Here is a 17,542-nt window from a genome sequence, read left to right on the forward strand (position 1 = left end):
TTGGGGACAATGGATTCTCAATGACTAAAGAACCCAAATGAGAATTGACAAAGTCTTTTAATTAAACAGAACAAAATCTAGAACAATATAGGTATGTCTTTTTGTGGGCTAGAATGTAAAAGTCTCTCCCATCTGCTTGATAGTATTAACAGTTGGATCTCCCCTTCTGAGAGCCCCTTAAACACAAGCAAGATGTGTAAATTGAGGAATTTGGGAATTGTCACAATAGATTAGATTGAATAAACTTGACCCTGATGTTAAACAAATTTCTTTGGAATGTGAGTGAAGGGAGAAATTACCACAATAGAGATACAAGTCAAAAGATATGGTTAAAGGTACAAGCCATGAGACAAAGGTGAAGATATAAGTCACAAGAATAGAATCAAGACTCAAGTGATGTTAGTAAACTTGCAAGGGTAAGGAACAGCTAGGGGGAAATATTAAAGCTAGAGCTTGATTAAGTTTGATCCAAAGAGAATTCAAAATAAAATTTCTGTTTCACAGTTCTCTCCTGTAATTCTTGGAAGGTCATACCTCCCATGAATCGCAGCCTGACTAAAGTTACAAATCAAGATATTGTAAAAATTATGTTTACCTGTTACTCCTTAATGTTTAGTAAAGGTAAAGTAAGTACAGAAGTAAAACTTCTATGAATAAAAATTTTGGGTCATTATGAACCACCATGAGATCCTTAGAAATCAGTTTATTGTAGGCAAAAGGTAGTTATGAGACCTAAGGCTAGGAAAGCCTTATGACATGGCACAAGTTCCTTTATGGACTGGTTATTCTTCTTGTTTTAATGCTATTAACCTCACTATATGACAATAGGGACTAAAAATATTTTATCACAGATACTCTATTTTAATGGAACCTATCAGGTTTAATTTTATAACAATTCACCCTCTGTTCTTTGAGATAGATATGTTGATAAATTCCATTTGTAGCAATCCCCTTTGATAAATAGGACTTAGAGGTAGAAGCTCCATGGGGAAGGAAGGAAAGAAAGGGAAAGGTGAACATTAGATTTCCTTGCTAGTAACCTATTCCCAATGTATATTTCATCAATACATCCATCATATCTTAGAGCTCAGATGTCTGGTTTCTGAAAATATGTCTTTTTGGTCATTCTGGAATAGGTCTGTCCTCATAACAACTCTGAAGGGAGGGATTTCTCTTAGAAAGTCTGCTTCTTTGGTTCAGATTACTTGTGGAGACTTTTAGATTTTTTTTTCCCTGCTATAATCTTTTGCAAAACAGACCTCAATACAATTTAGTACACTTTCCTAAATTTGATTTTCATTAACTAGTTCAAGCATCAGTAACCCATAATTCACCCAAAATTTCAGCAAATCTAAGGTTTTACATCTCACCTATTATTACCTAAATCTTATACTTGATGTGAAAATTGCTCTCAACAAGCTAAAGGAAGAATCTTATCAAAGAAGCTATCAGTTACAAAGACATGTAAACTGGGGTGCATAAAAGAAAACCTTTAGTTTTGCTACTCAAACTGACTATGCTGTATCATGCTGCTGGAAAATTAAAAAACTCTAAACATTTTAAAATATCACAGAAGGCAGGGGTTTTGCTGTTCCTTACCCTTGCAAGTTTACTCAGGTAACCTAAGATCACTTGGGTCTTGATTCTATTCTTATGACTTATATCTTCACCTTTGTCTCATGACTTGTACCTTTAACTTTGTCTTTTGACCTCCACCTTGGTAACTTCACCCTTCACTCACATTCCAAAGAAACTTGCTTAACCTAAACTTTAAGTTAAGCTTTTAAAAATGAATCTTCCATTCCATTCTATATTGAAAACTTTTACATTACTTCTTTAGTTTAGATCTTTATCTAAATCTAAATACTCCTCAAGGAAGATATTACCACTTTAGCAGCTTGAATGAATGAGATATTTCCAAAACTTATTCTCACACATGAACTCACTATTCTTAAGGGAGTGACAACCTCAAAAAGTTTTTTTTATTTAATTGGTTAAGATATGGAATTGATATTACCTACTGATAACTTAGTGTTTTTGATATGAACCTTAGTAACTTGGATGTCTTAGTGTTCAATACTTAACAATGAAAGTGATCCACTAATTTTAAGGACAATGGGTCTTAATTTCCCTCTCAGGAGGATATTATCTCTTTATTATTAAAAAAAAATGGGATACATATAGTGCCAATTAGTGATGTGTAAGCTAAAGAACACCTAACAATGGCAGGAGTTTGGAAGGTATGTTAGTTAAATAATCAATAAATGATATCTAGTCATAGAAACCCTGGGGAGGAGTGGGCTACCTGCACTCAGAGGTATTGTAGACAAGGTAAAGAGAGTCCTCAGAAATCATTAAGGACAAGAAACTACCAGGGAAGCATAAATAGTGGTGAAATAATGGGAGATTTTGGCTTGAGGAGAAAAGAATATTTTACTGAGAGAGGGACAACAGTGACCCCAGGAAGTGAGTCAAGCAGAACTTATGCAGATGTTTCCATTTTAATAAATATATCAATAGATTTAGCACTGGCACAAATTGGTGCTATGGATCACCTACCTTGAATATAGAAATTTGCTATGAAAGGAACAAAGGAGGGACATCCTTATGACAATATCAAGATTGTCCCCTCAAAGACCCAGACTGATGTGACTGATGTGATAAGCTACATCAAGGAAAAACTCCCTTAACTCTGTTTGAATCCTAGGCATGAGTCTTATTTAACACCAATCATGTAGCAAAGGTCCAAGTTTGTTCCTAGAGTATTATAGCCAGGCTCAAAATTGACAAAGTGGGAAAAATTTCCTGTTCAGAAAGAAAATAAATAATACAATGGGGAAGTTGAGTCAAGAAGATCCCACCTTTACTCATGCTATTAACTTTCCCCAAGGACAGACATCCACCTGTAACATTTCAGAAATTCTAGCACGGGACATATCCCTTGAATGGTGGGTTGTTGGTTTAATAACACTTCAACACCCATATTGGGAATCACACTCAGAATCATGTCAAATTTTAATCCCAAGAGATTTTACCTCTTATAGCAAAATTTTACTAATTACAGTTTCATGCTATCGCTTTTGATATTCTGTACTTTTATTGTTGTTAAGTCATTTTTCAGTTGTGTCCTACTCTCCATGCCATCCTTTTGAGTTTTTTTTTGCAGAGATACAGAAGTGGTTTTCCATTTTCTTTTTAAACTCATTTTACAGATGAGGAAACTGAGGCCAACAAGGTTAAGTGGTTTGCTCAGGGTCACATAGCTAGTAAGAGTCTGAGGCCAGATTTGATCTCAGGATGATGAGTCTTCCTTATTACAAGCGCAGTGCTTTATCCATCCACTGCAGTACCAGCTGGCCATACAAATCATATCTAAAACCCAGTATGGAATAATTACATTCAATTAAGAAATAATAATTATCACGGTAAATGTTAAAAATTTATATAATACCACATGCTAGGCCCTGTGATAAACACTTCACAATTACATGATTCTCCACAACAACTCTGGGAAATAAGTAGTATTCCCTTTACAAATTAGGAAACTGAAGTAAATAAAGGAGAAGCAGCTTGCTTAAAGTCAGATAACTAATATATTTGTGAGACTGAATTTTAATTTAGCTTTCTGATCCATGTACTTTCCAGCATAATGCCTCAATGCCCAATAGAAAATATGATTTGCATTACTTTCTGACTTACCACAGTTACCCTCTTAGGAGAACATATTTTACTGTGAGACCACATTATGATTTAGTTTCAGAAAGAATTTTGACCAAATCAAATCTGGATTTGTAATCACTAATGGTAACATTAAGAATCTCAGTTTTCCTAAGGGGTCCACTCTTTTCAGTTAACTCAGATTCAAAATTTTCATGGTGGCACTTTTATCCTTTCCTTCCCCCCCCCCCTTTAAAATAATCCCAAAAGTCAAGTCAATTCCTTTTGTTTCCTTAACTAATCCCACCCAGATATTTTAACCCAAGAGTTTTGATCTAGGAGTTGGCACTGAGGCTGGGTAAAGTTATTTGCTTATTTTTTTTATAAAGTTCTTTAGTATATAATATCATTTTTTTTTAGGTTTTTGCAAGGCAAACGGAGTTAAGTGGCTTGCCCAAGGCCACACAGCTAGGTAATTATTAAGTATAATATCATTTTTATGAGTCAATTAATTCACTCTTATTTATTAGGCTCTTACTAAAGTGTCTTATCATCTAAGATAAAAAAAAGTAGGTGAGTTTTGGGACCTATTCAAAGTTCCATTTATTTTGTAATCTTAAACTGATTAGGAGAAAGGATATAGTGAAGAAGACAGTAATTGCCAAGGAGAAATTTCTAAAAATTTAACCAAACCTGCCCAAAACTCTCTCCCAACTTCAAATCCATTCCTTCACATTAACCTCAACTCAAATATTTCTTTAGCTTTCAACCTTTTCTCATCCCTACTTGTCTAAATTTTTTTTTCTCATATAAAATCCTTTCAAATCATCTCTATTAGAATGATACACCTCTCAGGGAAGAGAGGGAGACCTGTAGTTTATTCTTAATCTTTTGATTACGATAGACCTTCAAAAAACCACCTTCCTTATTCTTCCATTCTCTTGATTCCCTTACTTCTCTGCCTTCCTTCTACTTGCTGAATTCCTTTAGCCCTTGCTCTCTTCATTCTCACAGTGTCAGACCTCACCCTTAGTTATAATGATCTTTCCACTTAGGTGGCCTTTATTTCATAGCTCTGTGGTCATATGGGTATAGGCAAGTGATATACAGCTGCAGTTCTAGTTTGATGTCATAAATATTTGTAGGAGAGTTCTAAATTTGTGAAGATTTTAAAACTCTCATAATTTTTCTTCCTGAGTTATGCATTTTCTTTCTTCTGTGGTTAAGAAATATTCTTAGATCTCTTAGCCACAAAGTTCCCACTCTTTAAAACTCAATTTTATAGAGTGGTGCTTTACTTGGACAACACTCTTTTCCTTGGACTAAGAAAGCTTACACAAAACAAATAGAAGTAAGGTTACACTGGCTAGCAGCTTTTAGATGATATTAAAATCCAGACCATACAATAAGGTTGAGGAAACAAGTTCCTGGGGCAATTAGATGCAGTGGATAGAGGACCAGCCCTGGAGTCTAGAGGAGCTGAGTTCAAATCCAACCTCAGACACTTAAGAAATTCCTAGCTGTGTGACTTTGGCCAAGTCACTTAATCCCAGTGCCTTGCAAAAACACACACACACACACACACACACAAACACACACACACACCAAGTTCCTATTGGTAATATAATGTGGACCCTTTAAGCAGTGAAAGCCATGATGGGGGTCTCTAGCAGTAAAGGTCATGAGTAATGTGGGTTTCCTAGCAAAAATTTCAATCAGTAAAAGTCATAATAATAATAATAATAATAATTTGGAGTCTTTAATCAATGAAAACTATGAATAATGTAAACCAAGATTAATGTAAGCCAAAAGAAAACCCATTGGCTGGACATGACAACACTGACTAGTATAACACTTTGCATGCCTTGGAACTCCAGGTCAAAGCAGTATTGATAGGCTGCCCAGATGTCTGGGACCCAGTGAAGAACAGATTAAACCCCAAAATATCATCCATTCTGGACTAACATAATACTCTATAACTCTTCTTCCCTTTGTCTGATTTCTATAATTACTATGAGGATAGGAGGGTAGGTGGGTCTTGGTGGGAAATCAAATATGTTGTCTAGTTGTTGCCCCTGATATAAATATTCTACTTTGATTATTAAACTACTTATATAATAAATCTGAAGCTCCTCAGCCTCTTTCTTCAGAATCAGCCAGAATCCCTTTTTTGAGGGAGCCTTTAAAATCCCATGGAAGGGGAATTTTTAGGCAAGACATCATCCTCCATGATTATTATTAAAAGGTTTCTGTCTCTTATATGAAGAGTGCAGAGGAACTAAAAGGCTGATGATGTCTAATGGACATCATTATACTTAAATAGTTTGGGAAGGGAAAGATACCAGCAATGAGTTCTTCATGTTCAAATTCTGTGATAATGCCAGAGAAGAAGGAGGGGTAAAAGGTGGAGAAAGTAAGACATCAGCAAAAGATGAACCCAGTTGAAATTTCATGACTTCAGTTGCTGTCTGCAATGATCATAGAACCCAAGAATACAAAATCTGATGCTACTTCCATTTTTTCTAAAACTTGGAGTTTCCCCTGGTTGCAAAATGTATTTAATTTTTCCATTATTCCTATAGATATGCTGTCATGGGATCCCATTTTTCTCTTGAAGGGACTTTCCCAAAGTTTTAGTATCTAATTACTTAAAATTTTATAAAGACATTTTAGTTTGTAAAAACATATTACAACATAGAAGTTTAGCCACTACAAATTTGTCTCTAATTGTCCCTAAGTCTGCAAGTCACCCTCATGTCTGCTTTGACTTGACTAGAGTAATAAAGGCAGAGAGAGAGAGAGAGAGAGAGAGAGAGAGAGAGAGAGAGAGAGAGAGAGAGAGGAGGGAGGGAGAGAGATTGTTGTGCAGTCATTCAGTCATGTCCAGTTTTGTAAACTCATGACTAAAGTCAGGCCCTTCTATCTTGCACTATCTCTTCAAGTCTGTCCAAGTTCATATTCATTGCTTTCATGACACCATCTCTCCATCTCATTCTTTGCAGTCCTTTTCCTTTTGCATTTAATCTTTCCCAACTTCAGGGTCTTTTCCAATGAGTTCCATCTTATTATGTGGACAAAATATTTAAGCTTCAGCTTCAGTATTTGACTTTCTAGTGAGCATCCTGAATTTATTTCGTTAAATATTGACTAATTTGACCTACTGTCCAGGGGATTTTCAAAATCTCTAGCATCACAATTTAAATGCATTGTTTCTGCAATGCTCAGTTTTTCCTGTAGTCCAACTCTCACAGTCATATATTGCTACTGGAAAAATCATAGCTTGATTATGCAGACCTTTGCCAGCAAGGTGATGTCTCTGATTTTTAGTGTACTGTTCAGATTTCCGTAGTTTTCTTTCCAAGGAGCAGGCTTCTTTTAATTTCATGGCTGCAATTGCTGTCTGCAATGGTCATCGAAAGCAAGAATATAAAATCTGACACTATTTCCATTTCTTCTAAAACCTGGGGCAATTATTTTGTCTAATGTAGTTTTTCCATTCATGATTTCTTGAAATATAGCTTTGGAAAGTCAGGCCTTGATAAAGCTCTTTGAGATTAAAATGGAGCTATTTGATTGTGCCAGTAAGTCAAAATCGCTCTGACTTTCATTGATTCATCAGTAATAGATCCCAACCTAAGCCTTACTTGCTCATCGTTTGGGTTTTGATGACCCAGAGCGAATATAAATAGATTGTTTCTGTTCTGGCCAGAAATTGAGAGCTTCCCTTCCCAGAGTGATTCTTCTGTGAAAGCAAAGTAGGCCATATTTTGCTCGGTTCTTCCTTTAATGACTGAATGGACAAACAAACCTGGGAAAGACCTTAGCTTAAAAAGACCAAGGTCTCTCACTACAGCTGAGTCATTCATTGACAGATGTCCTGACCTGTGTCTTGCCACTGAACTACAATTACTCTGGAGGAGAGTGACTGATAACTTTGCACAGCTCTGCCTCACTTAAATCCAATTCACTTGCAAGTCAAGACATCCTCCTCCTGATGTCATTGGTCCTTTTTGAGAATGAAGGATGAACAACAACATTTTCCAGAAAGTGATAGAATCCATTGCCAAAATCTTCATTTTTTGCATGTTAAAACTTTAACCCACCTTTTAAGTGAAAAAAAAAATGTATGCTTCAATCTGTATTCAGATACCATCAGTTCTGTCTTTGGGATGTATCTTTATCACGGGTTCTTCAGAATTCTCTTGGATCACAGTATTACTGAGAAAGGGTAGGTTATTCACAGCTGATCATCCTGTGATGTTGCAGTTACTTTGTACACACTACATTTCCTATTGTATCTGTTCATGTAATTTTTTTTACTGAGAGCATCCTGTTCATCATTTTCCATAACAGAGCATCATTTCATCTCAATTACATACCACAATTTTTTCAGTCATTACCATCAGAAAATAGCTATTATAAATATCCCTATTCATATAGGTTCTTTTCTTCCTGTATTTCATCTCTTCTGGAATATAAATCTAGAAGTGGCACCACTTGGTCAAAGGCATAAGCATGTTCAACCCAGCTTTTACACTTCCCTCTTTCACCTTCATCAAGAGGCTTCTTAATTCCTCTTTACTTTCTGCCATCAAAGTGACATCAACTGCATATCTAACATTGGTATTTCTCCTGGCTATCTTAATTTCATCTTTTGATTCATCCAGTCTAGCACTTAGGATGATATACTCTTATCCTGTCTCAGCAATCCTAAACTTGGTCAGGTTTAGGAGGGCCAAAAAAGAACAGATAGTTTTTCTGTTTCTTTTGCTAGAAAGTTTTTATTCGACTTTCCTCTCTTTGGCTGAACAGGTCAGAGAAATATGTTAGCAAAAAGAAAATAAATATGATAAGATAGCCATGTACTCACTAGCAAGATTTTTCTTCTAATAAGTGTGCATAATTTTCTACAAGCCCTAACAAAAGTTAAACTTTCAAAAAAGTTTTTCATTGTATTCAGGTCACAGAAACAGGAAGTTAGTTTAATTTATCAGGACCCACATGATATTTGCTTACAGACCAGACTAGCCCACTAATTTTAAATTAGAAAGACAAGACAGCCGGGTGATTTGTGATTTGTGACAATTCTCTAGCATAAGGGGATCCCTCCTGGGAGGAGGTAGGATTTCCCTATTGAACCTTGTTTTTTACACTGGACTCAGAATGCCAGACTTATCCAGTATAGATGCAGCTGTCAATAGGTTAAATTCTTGTCCAGTTTATGTGTGAGGAAAAGTCCATGGGTTAAACAGGGATGTTACAGAAAATAAGCCTGTGGGTATTTTATGGACAGACTTTACACAGATGTAGTCTCTGAGATTGTTCTGAAAGTAGAGAGGTAGAACTAACAGCTCTTTTTTTCCTGCAGATATAAAAGCAGAACTCACTGTAAAGGTGAGATTTTTTAAGCAGCTAGAGATCTATATTTCTAATCCTACTGTGTGTGTTTGTGTGTGTGGGTATACTTGTCTAAAGGTATGTTACAACATAGAAGTTTAGCCACTACAAATTTATCCCTAATTGTCCCTAAGACTACAAGTCTGCCTCATGTCTGCTTTAACTTGATTAGAGTAATAAAGGGAGAAAGAGAGAGAGAGAGACAGAGAGACAGAGATGGAGATAAAGAGACGGAGATAGAGACAGAGAGAGGGGGAGAGAGAGAGAGAGAGAGAGAGAGAGAGAGAGAGAGAGAGACAGAGAGATAGTTGTTGTGCAGTCATTCAGTCATGTCCAGTTTTGTAAACTCATGACTAAAGTCAGGCCCTTCTATCTTGTACTATCTCTTGAAGTCTGTCCAAGTTCATATTCATTACTTTCATGACACCATCTCTCCATCTCATTCTTTGCAGTCCTTTTCCTTTTGCCTTCAATCTTTCCCAACTTCAGGGTCTTTTCCAATGAATTCTATCTTATTATGTGGACAAAATATTTAAGCTTCAGCTTCAGTATTTGACCTTTCAGTGAGCAACCTGAATTTATTTCATTAAATATTGACTAATTTGACCTACTGTCCAGGGGACTTTCAAAATCTCTAGCATCACAATTCAAATGCATTGTTTCTGCAATGCTCAGTTTTTCCTGTAGTCCAACTCTCACAGTCATATATTGCTACTGGAAAAATCATAGCTTGATTATACAGACCTTTGCCAGCAAGGTGATGTCTCTGATTTTTAGTATGCTGTTCAGATTTCCCTAGTTTTCTTTCCAAGGAACAGGCTGCTTCCTCCACAGCAAAACCACAACATATATTAAGGCCCTCAGCCCTTACTTTCCAATGAGGCTCAGTCAAGTTGGTCAATTTATAAATTAACAACAATATTGTAAAGATAAACTCTGAAAGGCTTAATATCTTTGATGAATACAATGATCATGCACACTTCCAAAGGACTCATGATGAACCATTCTATCTGCTTTTAGAAAGAGAACTGATGAATTCAGAGTACAGACTGAAACTTAATTTCTTCTTTGTCTTGCATTTTCTCCCTTGGAATGTGGTTAATGAGGACTTTTTTTTGCATGTCTAAACATATTTTTAATGACTTTTATTTTTCTTACCTTCCCAAATGTGTGGAGTAAGGGGAGAAGGAAGGGAGGGAGAAAATTTGGAATTGAAAATAAAATAAAATTGAATGAAAAATAAAAATAAAAAAAGCAAAGACATACATGTAGTAAAAATATAGAGGCTAGAAATAAATTTACTATGTAAATGGAATTTACATGGAATTTAAAAAAAACAATTGACCAAGTATTAAAGCACAGAGAATTTGCAAACAAATGTAAAAGGCAAAAATAGTGAATACATCCTTTACATACTGTAATAGGTTCAGAGACTACAATCAAAAGAATCAGAACCAAATGGAGGCTTTGCAATGAAATCTTAAATAATGAGTGCATCAAAAAGCAAATCATAGAAACAATGCATAATTACATGACAGAAAATGATGATGGTGAAACAAGTTTTCCAAATTTCTGGAATGCAGCTAAAGCAATATTCAGGGGGGAAATCATATCCTTGCTTTTATATTAACAAAATAGAAGAGAGGATTAATGTTATGACTATGAATTTAAGAATTGAAACATCAATAAGTAAAACTAAAATATGCACAAAAGAGGAGATACTAGAGAAGAAATAAACTGAAAACAAAACTAACTATAGAAATAATAAATAAAACTGAAAGCTGATTCTTTGAAAAGATTAATAAAATTAATAAACCTTTGTCAATCTGATTAAAGAGAACAGGAAATCAACTATAATAAATGAGCAAGGTGAAATTACAGCAAAACCACAACATATATTAACCCCCCCCACACACAGAATCTATTATATTCTGCTTGTGCAAACAAAACTGAAAACACAAAAGAAATAGAGGAATACCTTCAATAATATAAAATACCTATACTGACAGAAGACCAAATAGAGATATTAAATAACTCATTCTTAGAAAAGGTAATAGAATTAGATCTAAAGGGAATATCAAGGAAAAAACTCCTGTTCCTTGTTTTTGGAGGATCTTGAGAAGTCTGCAAGTGAATGAGGGAAAACACCATGCTTTGGGTATATAATGTTATGGGAAAATACTATCAATCAGTCAATATTTTTTAATTATTATATGCTAAGTTCTGTGCTAAGTGTTGGTAAAATATGATTACTGCCCTCAAACAGTAATATATATATATGCTTTTTTCACATGTGGTGAAAGTATATACATATGAAAAAGTATATACATATACAATATATAGATGGGAAGCACAGCTAGGTCCCAATTAGTGTAAATAATGAATCTCCTGAAAAAAGTCAAATTCATAATATTCAAAGTTATAACTATGTAAAATATGATAATTGGTTCTAACTTAATGAAAATACATAATGTGATTTTGAATGATGTGACCATTTCAAAATGCTCATCATTTTCACTAATGGGACTTAACAAAGATTCCAGAATGTTGGCACTATCAGTGGTAGGGAGGAGAGAGGTAACAGGAAAGATCACTTGTTGAAGATGGGTTATGAGATGAGTCTTGAAAGAAGCCAGTGGAGTCCACAAGTGAAAGAGAGGAAAGAGAACTTTCTAGGCCTGGAGGACCAACCAACAGAAAAGCTAAGACTAAGGAAGTGGAGTGTTGTATTGAAGTAAGCAGATCAAGATATTAGAGTCTGTGGAAGGGTAGGAAGACTGAGAAGGTAGGAAGACTATGAAGACCCTTAAAGGTAAAACAAAACATTTTTTATTTGACCCTTGAGGCAAAAGGTAGCCATTGGAGTTTGTTGAATAGAGTGTGGGGTACAGCAACAGAGTTGGATTTGTATTTTAGGAAGATTTAGCAGCTAAATAAAGGACAGATTGGAGTTGGAAACATTTGAGGAGGGAGGCAAAACAGAAGGCTATTGTAATAATATGAACATAACGTAATGAGAGTCTATACCAGAGTGGTGATAATGTTCTTCCTTTGTTCTCAAAGAAGAACATGACATCAGGAAGGTGATATCAAGACAAGTACATGAATTGGATTTGAGTGAGGGGGTGCTGTGCTAAGTCACCAGCCTCACTTTCTCCTCTAGAGCCATCTGGATCCAGTGACCAGATATGAATCAGGATGAATGGAGATGGCCCTGGATGTGAGGCAATCAAGGCTAAGTGACTTGCCCAAGGTCACACAGTGAGTGAGTTTCAGGTGCCTGAGACCAGTTTGAACTCCCATCCTCCTGACTCAAAGTCCAGTGCTCTATTCACTGCACCACCTAACTGCCCTACTACCTGGGTGGTAGTTGTGAGACTAGAGAAAAGGAGACATATAGCAGAGATGTTGTGATAGATGAAATGAAAGGATTTGATATGTGAGTAGTGAAGAAAACTAAAGCAACTCCATTTTAATTTGTAGTTCCCCTTCCTTAACCCTGACCCTGTTTATATTGCAGCTCCCACCATATTTCCTTTTTGCAGACACAAGGACAGTCTTGTTTATTAGGGGATTACAAGAGATGGCTAACCTGAAGAAGAGTCTTTCCTATTACTAGACCCTATCCAATCCAGAGACACCCCATATTCAATTCATCTCCTGCCTAAATTGAAACTTATATAAGAATGCTATCCTTTTATTCCTTGGAGGGGACTCTGCCTGTACAGGTGATGCTCCTTTGTCAATTCAATAAACCCTCCATAATTTTAGGTAGCAAAGTAACTAAAGTGACTTCATTTTGTAAACTTCCTCCATCTTATTCCTAATTCTTATCTACTTCAAGGTATTCCCCAAGGCTATGATTGTTTCAATCTTTCAATAGCCAAAGCTCTTACAAAGATGTAGCAGCTTCTCCTCAAACCCTGGAATGTTTTATTTGAAGACCTTTCTGATAACCATAAGACAACTTGGAGCCACCTGGAAAATGTTTCCTTCTTTACCCTTGTGTATAAAAGTTCATTTCTCCACCCCAATTATAGTCTCTTACAGGTTGCCTAATTCTTGGTGATTGCTATTGCAAAAATCTTTAATACAACTCTAATCTTTCCTCCTCAAACATTTGTGGTGTCAGATTTATGATCCATCAAGAGTGAGGAGTTGAAGTTGTTGGTGTAGGTGAATGGAATGATGTAGGTGCCCTTGACAATAATAGGGAATTTCAGAAGGGAGAAGGACTTTTTTTTTGAAGATAATGACTTATATTTTGGATATGTTGAATTTCAGATGCTTATGGGATATTAAATTTGAGATATCTAAGAAGAAAAGTGCTGAAATGCATTATGGCTTAGGAGAGAATTTAGCTCTGGTTTTATAGATCTTGAACTCATCTGCATAGATGTAATAATTGAATCCTTGGGAACTAATGATATCATCAAGGAGAAAATAGTATATCATGGAGAGAAAAGAGAAAAAGACTCAGGACAGAGACTTGAGGTGACTAATGGTTTTTAGGTTCTGAAATGGATCAAGAATTAGAAAAAGGAGCCTTAATGGTGAAATTAGGTAAACAATAACCAGGTTTACAAAGTGTTACTCTGGGCAATTTATGCTTCATAGAACTCTGTATTTATGTTTAGTAAGAGAAAAAAATACACTGTCCCCAATGAAGTAATGATGATAGCAAATTCTGCAAAAGATGCGTGTCTACCCTAACAGGTATCCAATAGTCAGCAATCAAAGATCCTAAGATATTCTCTAAAGAAGTGAGAGAATCCCAAATTTCCATAATTAAGTTTCTCCTAAAAGAGAACCAAGAAAACATTAAAAATGGTTACTACTTCACTTCTAAAAATTAAAGCGTAAAGCATTACAAATGCCTTATTTCTGCAAATTATGGGATGTTTTCAAAGACATTTTTTACTTTTAATCTGAAATTATGAATTCTATTTCATAAAACATATAGATCTAAAGATAACTACATTGTAGCAATGCATGGCTCTCAGGAGAAAACAAAGTCATTGTCTTTTAGAGATGAATCTATTTTAGAATTAACAAATGGTGAGAGAATACTTGTTTAAATGTTTGCATGGACCCCAGAATCTAAACTAAGACTTCTGTTTGAAATCATTTATTGAAATCCCCAGTAGGCTGAGTTACTGAGTGATGAATTCTTTGGTCCCTGCAACACACAAAATAAGGAAAAAATACAAAAGGGACTCCAGTCCCTTTTGGTTTTTGTAGTGCTGGCTGATAGAGTGGAGCGAGAGAAGACAGAGAGTGCTCTTAGAGGAATTGAGATCTATAATTATTTACATTTTTGCTACAAATAGACAAAAATTGCAACTAAATGGAAAGATGATTCATAGGTCCTCCTTGGAGAAGCAAGTCACCTTTTTGAGTTCCCAAGAAACAACACTTAATTGGATATTTAGTCACCTTTTATTGAAGTACTCATGCTAAGCATTTATAAAAAGACTCCCATGAAAGTAATTATAGTTTATACACCAATATCTCCTGCATGAGATGAGATGGTAGAGAAATTCTGTGAAGAATTCAATCAATTCTCCCAAATTAAATTAACTAATACTCAATGATATTGATGCAAATGTGGGTGGAGAGGACTATGAAAAATATTTTGAAAAATATGGTTCAGGAAATTATAAAAGAAAGAACCCAAAGGCTAATAGACAAAAAACAAAACATACCACCACAGCTGTGAATTATGAATACAGTTTTCAAGAAGGAAGGGTGGGAGGTCCTAGCCACAAAGTTCTACGTATCAAATAGAATCTCTTGTCTCTGTCTATCTGTCTGTCTCTCTCTCCCAACCCCACACAACGCATGCATGTACATATATATACACACACACACAATTAAAAGTGAACAGATAGAAAAAAACACTTATTTCTAAATTAATCGTCTGTATACAATACGATCATAGAAATCCATAGGAAATTCATATAAGAAAAAAATCAGGTATGGAATTAGTAGTTCTAACCTGCCCTATGTAGATAAGATGCTGATAACTGACACATCACAGAAGATCAACACTTTCTTAATTCCCATAAAATAAATCTGGAGACCACCTTGGATAGCCAACACAAGATCTCTTCCAAGTACAGAAATATAGAAACCAAAGGCAACATCAGTTTAGAATGTGAATTTATTTGTAAAATCCTATAAAGAATTCATTCAATTCATATTAAGAAGCATTATTAAAAATCTACACTGTGCTAAGTACTAGGAGTATAATGATACTATTCTTAAGAAATTTACATTTAGAGGGAACTAGGTGGTATAGTGGCTAGAGCATTGGCCTTGGAGTCAAGAAGACCCAAATTCAAATCTGGCCTCAGACACTTCTTGTCTAGCTCTGTCACTTTGGACAAATCACTTAACCCTATTGGCTTGCAAAAAAAAAAAAGTTTGCATTTTCAGCCAAAATGGTGGAATAGGAGAAAGCAAAATGGCCCAACTTCCTCCCTCCCCCAACATACACATATACAACTACTCCAGAAAGACCTACAAAATACATTAAACTGAATCCTGATCATGAAATCACCCCCCCCAAAAAAAAAATCATAGTGGATAATTTTTTTTCAGTCCAGATTGGCATAATGAGATAGACAAAGGTCTCTGGACACTGGGATTAGGTTCTACTATACAGAACCTGTGTAGTATGGAGACTAAGCTAAAGCTATCATCTAAGACTAATTTATAAAGAGGTGCCAATCTGCTTTGGTGGAGTTAGTTTCCCTATCATCATACTGATGATCATAGATCCATGTTATTTGCCAAGTTATATCACAAAAGTGCTTATTTTAGAAATGAAAAGCAACTTAAATAATTCATTCAATCACAAAATTGAAATATGAAGACCAATTAACTATATAAACTATACTAGCAAAAGTTATTCTCACTCTAATTGGAAAGTTCAAAGAGAAAAATATTACATTCAAAAGAACAACAGAATGTCTATAACACTTGGAATTCCATGATATACAAAGTAATATGAATGCAGCTATAAACTACTTCAGGGCAGCTATACAGTGAATAGAATGTCATATTCAGCACTTGGTTCCACTGGGCCTTGAAACCAGGATCTTCTGCATGTAAAGCAGATGTGATAACCACTACACAATGGAACCATGGCACCTAGGGTATGCTAGATGGCACACTTGGATAGACCACTGTCCTTGTAATCCAAAGGACAGGAGTTTGAATCCAGCCTCAGACATTTGATAATTACTGTGTGACCTTGGGCAAGTCACTTAACCCTTATTGCCTCACATCCAGGGCTGTCTCCAGTTTTCCTGATTCATATTTGCCCATTGGACCCAGATAACTCTGGAGGAGAAAGTGAGGTTGGTGACTTAGCACAGCCCCCTCCCCCCCAACTCAAATGCAATTCACGTGCTTGTCATGAAAACACCTCCTTGATGTCATGGTCTTCTTTGAGAACAAAGGACAAACATCATCAGAATGTCAGAATTGGAATCAGGAAGACTCGTCATTCTGAGTTTTCAGACACTAGCTCTGTGACTCTGGGTAAATCTCTCTCTTTATCCTGTATGCTTCAGTTTGCTCATCTGTAAAATGAACTGGAAAAGGAATGGTAAACCACTCCAGAATCTTTGCCTAGATAACCCCAATTGGAATCAGGAAGAATCAGATATGACCAAACTGAACAAAGTATTCCTAAATAAATAGACATATTAATTGTTCATTATGGGGCATGCACAAAGAGTAAAACAACAATACAACCTAAATTAATTTTCTTTTTCAGGTTATAAAATAAACTTCTAAAAGGTTAATTTATAGAGTCAGAAAAAATGATTTAAGAATTCATCTGGAGGAACAAAAATTCAAGAATCTCAAGAGAAATAGTGCACTAGTAAAAAAATAAAAGAATTGTGATTAGAAAAATAATACTTGAGGAAAAAGACATAAGGTTTTTCTTAGACTGCAATTCTAATATAAACCAACAATTTGTTATGGCAACCAACAAAAAACTAATGTGATTTAGGATATACTAACACTGAAGTTTTAGAGCTTCAAAGCACTTAGGCTTTTCTGCTGACAGATTTGCATAATAAAGGCAGGAATTTGGACTAAGCTAGTCTCCTCAGCCTACCTTTTGTTCTGGCATAAATTTCTTTCCCACAAAGTCTGAGAGAATTTTGTGAATACTTAAGATTTTCAGAATTCTAAATTAGATTGTTATCTGTAATGGAAGGCTTTGATTTCTTACCTAGATAAAGGGTTGCAATGGAGAGACAGTCTCAGTCTGGTAAGGGCCTGTTCTTAGGGAGACATTCCTTGGGGATCTTATTGCAGCTGAATGAAGCTGAGTTGGCTGACCCTGAGGAGATGAGCCCATGGGACAGTAGAACTGTGACCCACCAGTAAAGATTATAAAGTAGAGACCTTGTCATGAGATCAACAGAATCCTTCAGAGGAGAGATACTATATACAGATAGGAGCAAGG

At 35.6% G+C, this 17,542-nt stretch overlaps 1 non-coding gene across 1 annotated transcript; it reads right to left on the minus strand.

Annotated features, from left to right (window-relative positions):
• Positions 1 to 16,129: 16,129 nt before the first annotated feature.
• On the minus strand, positions 16,130 to 16,202 carry TRNAV-UAC (transfer RNA valine (anticodon UAC)). The gene has a single exon. It is a non-coding gene; the product is annotated as a tRNA-Val (tRNA).
• Between the last annotated feature and the right edge of the window lie 1,340 nt (positions 16,203 to 17,542).

Source organism: Macrotis lagotis, chromosome 1, assembly GCF_037893015.1.
Source record: "Macrotis lagotis isolate mMagLag1 chromosome 1, bilby.v1.9.chrom.fasta, whole genome shotgun sequence".
In the NCBI taxonomy this organism is placed as follows: Eukaryota; Metazoa; Chordata; class Mammalia; order Peramelemorphia; family Peramelidae; genus Macrotis; species Macrotis lagotis.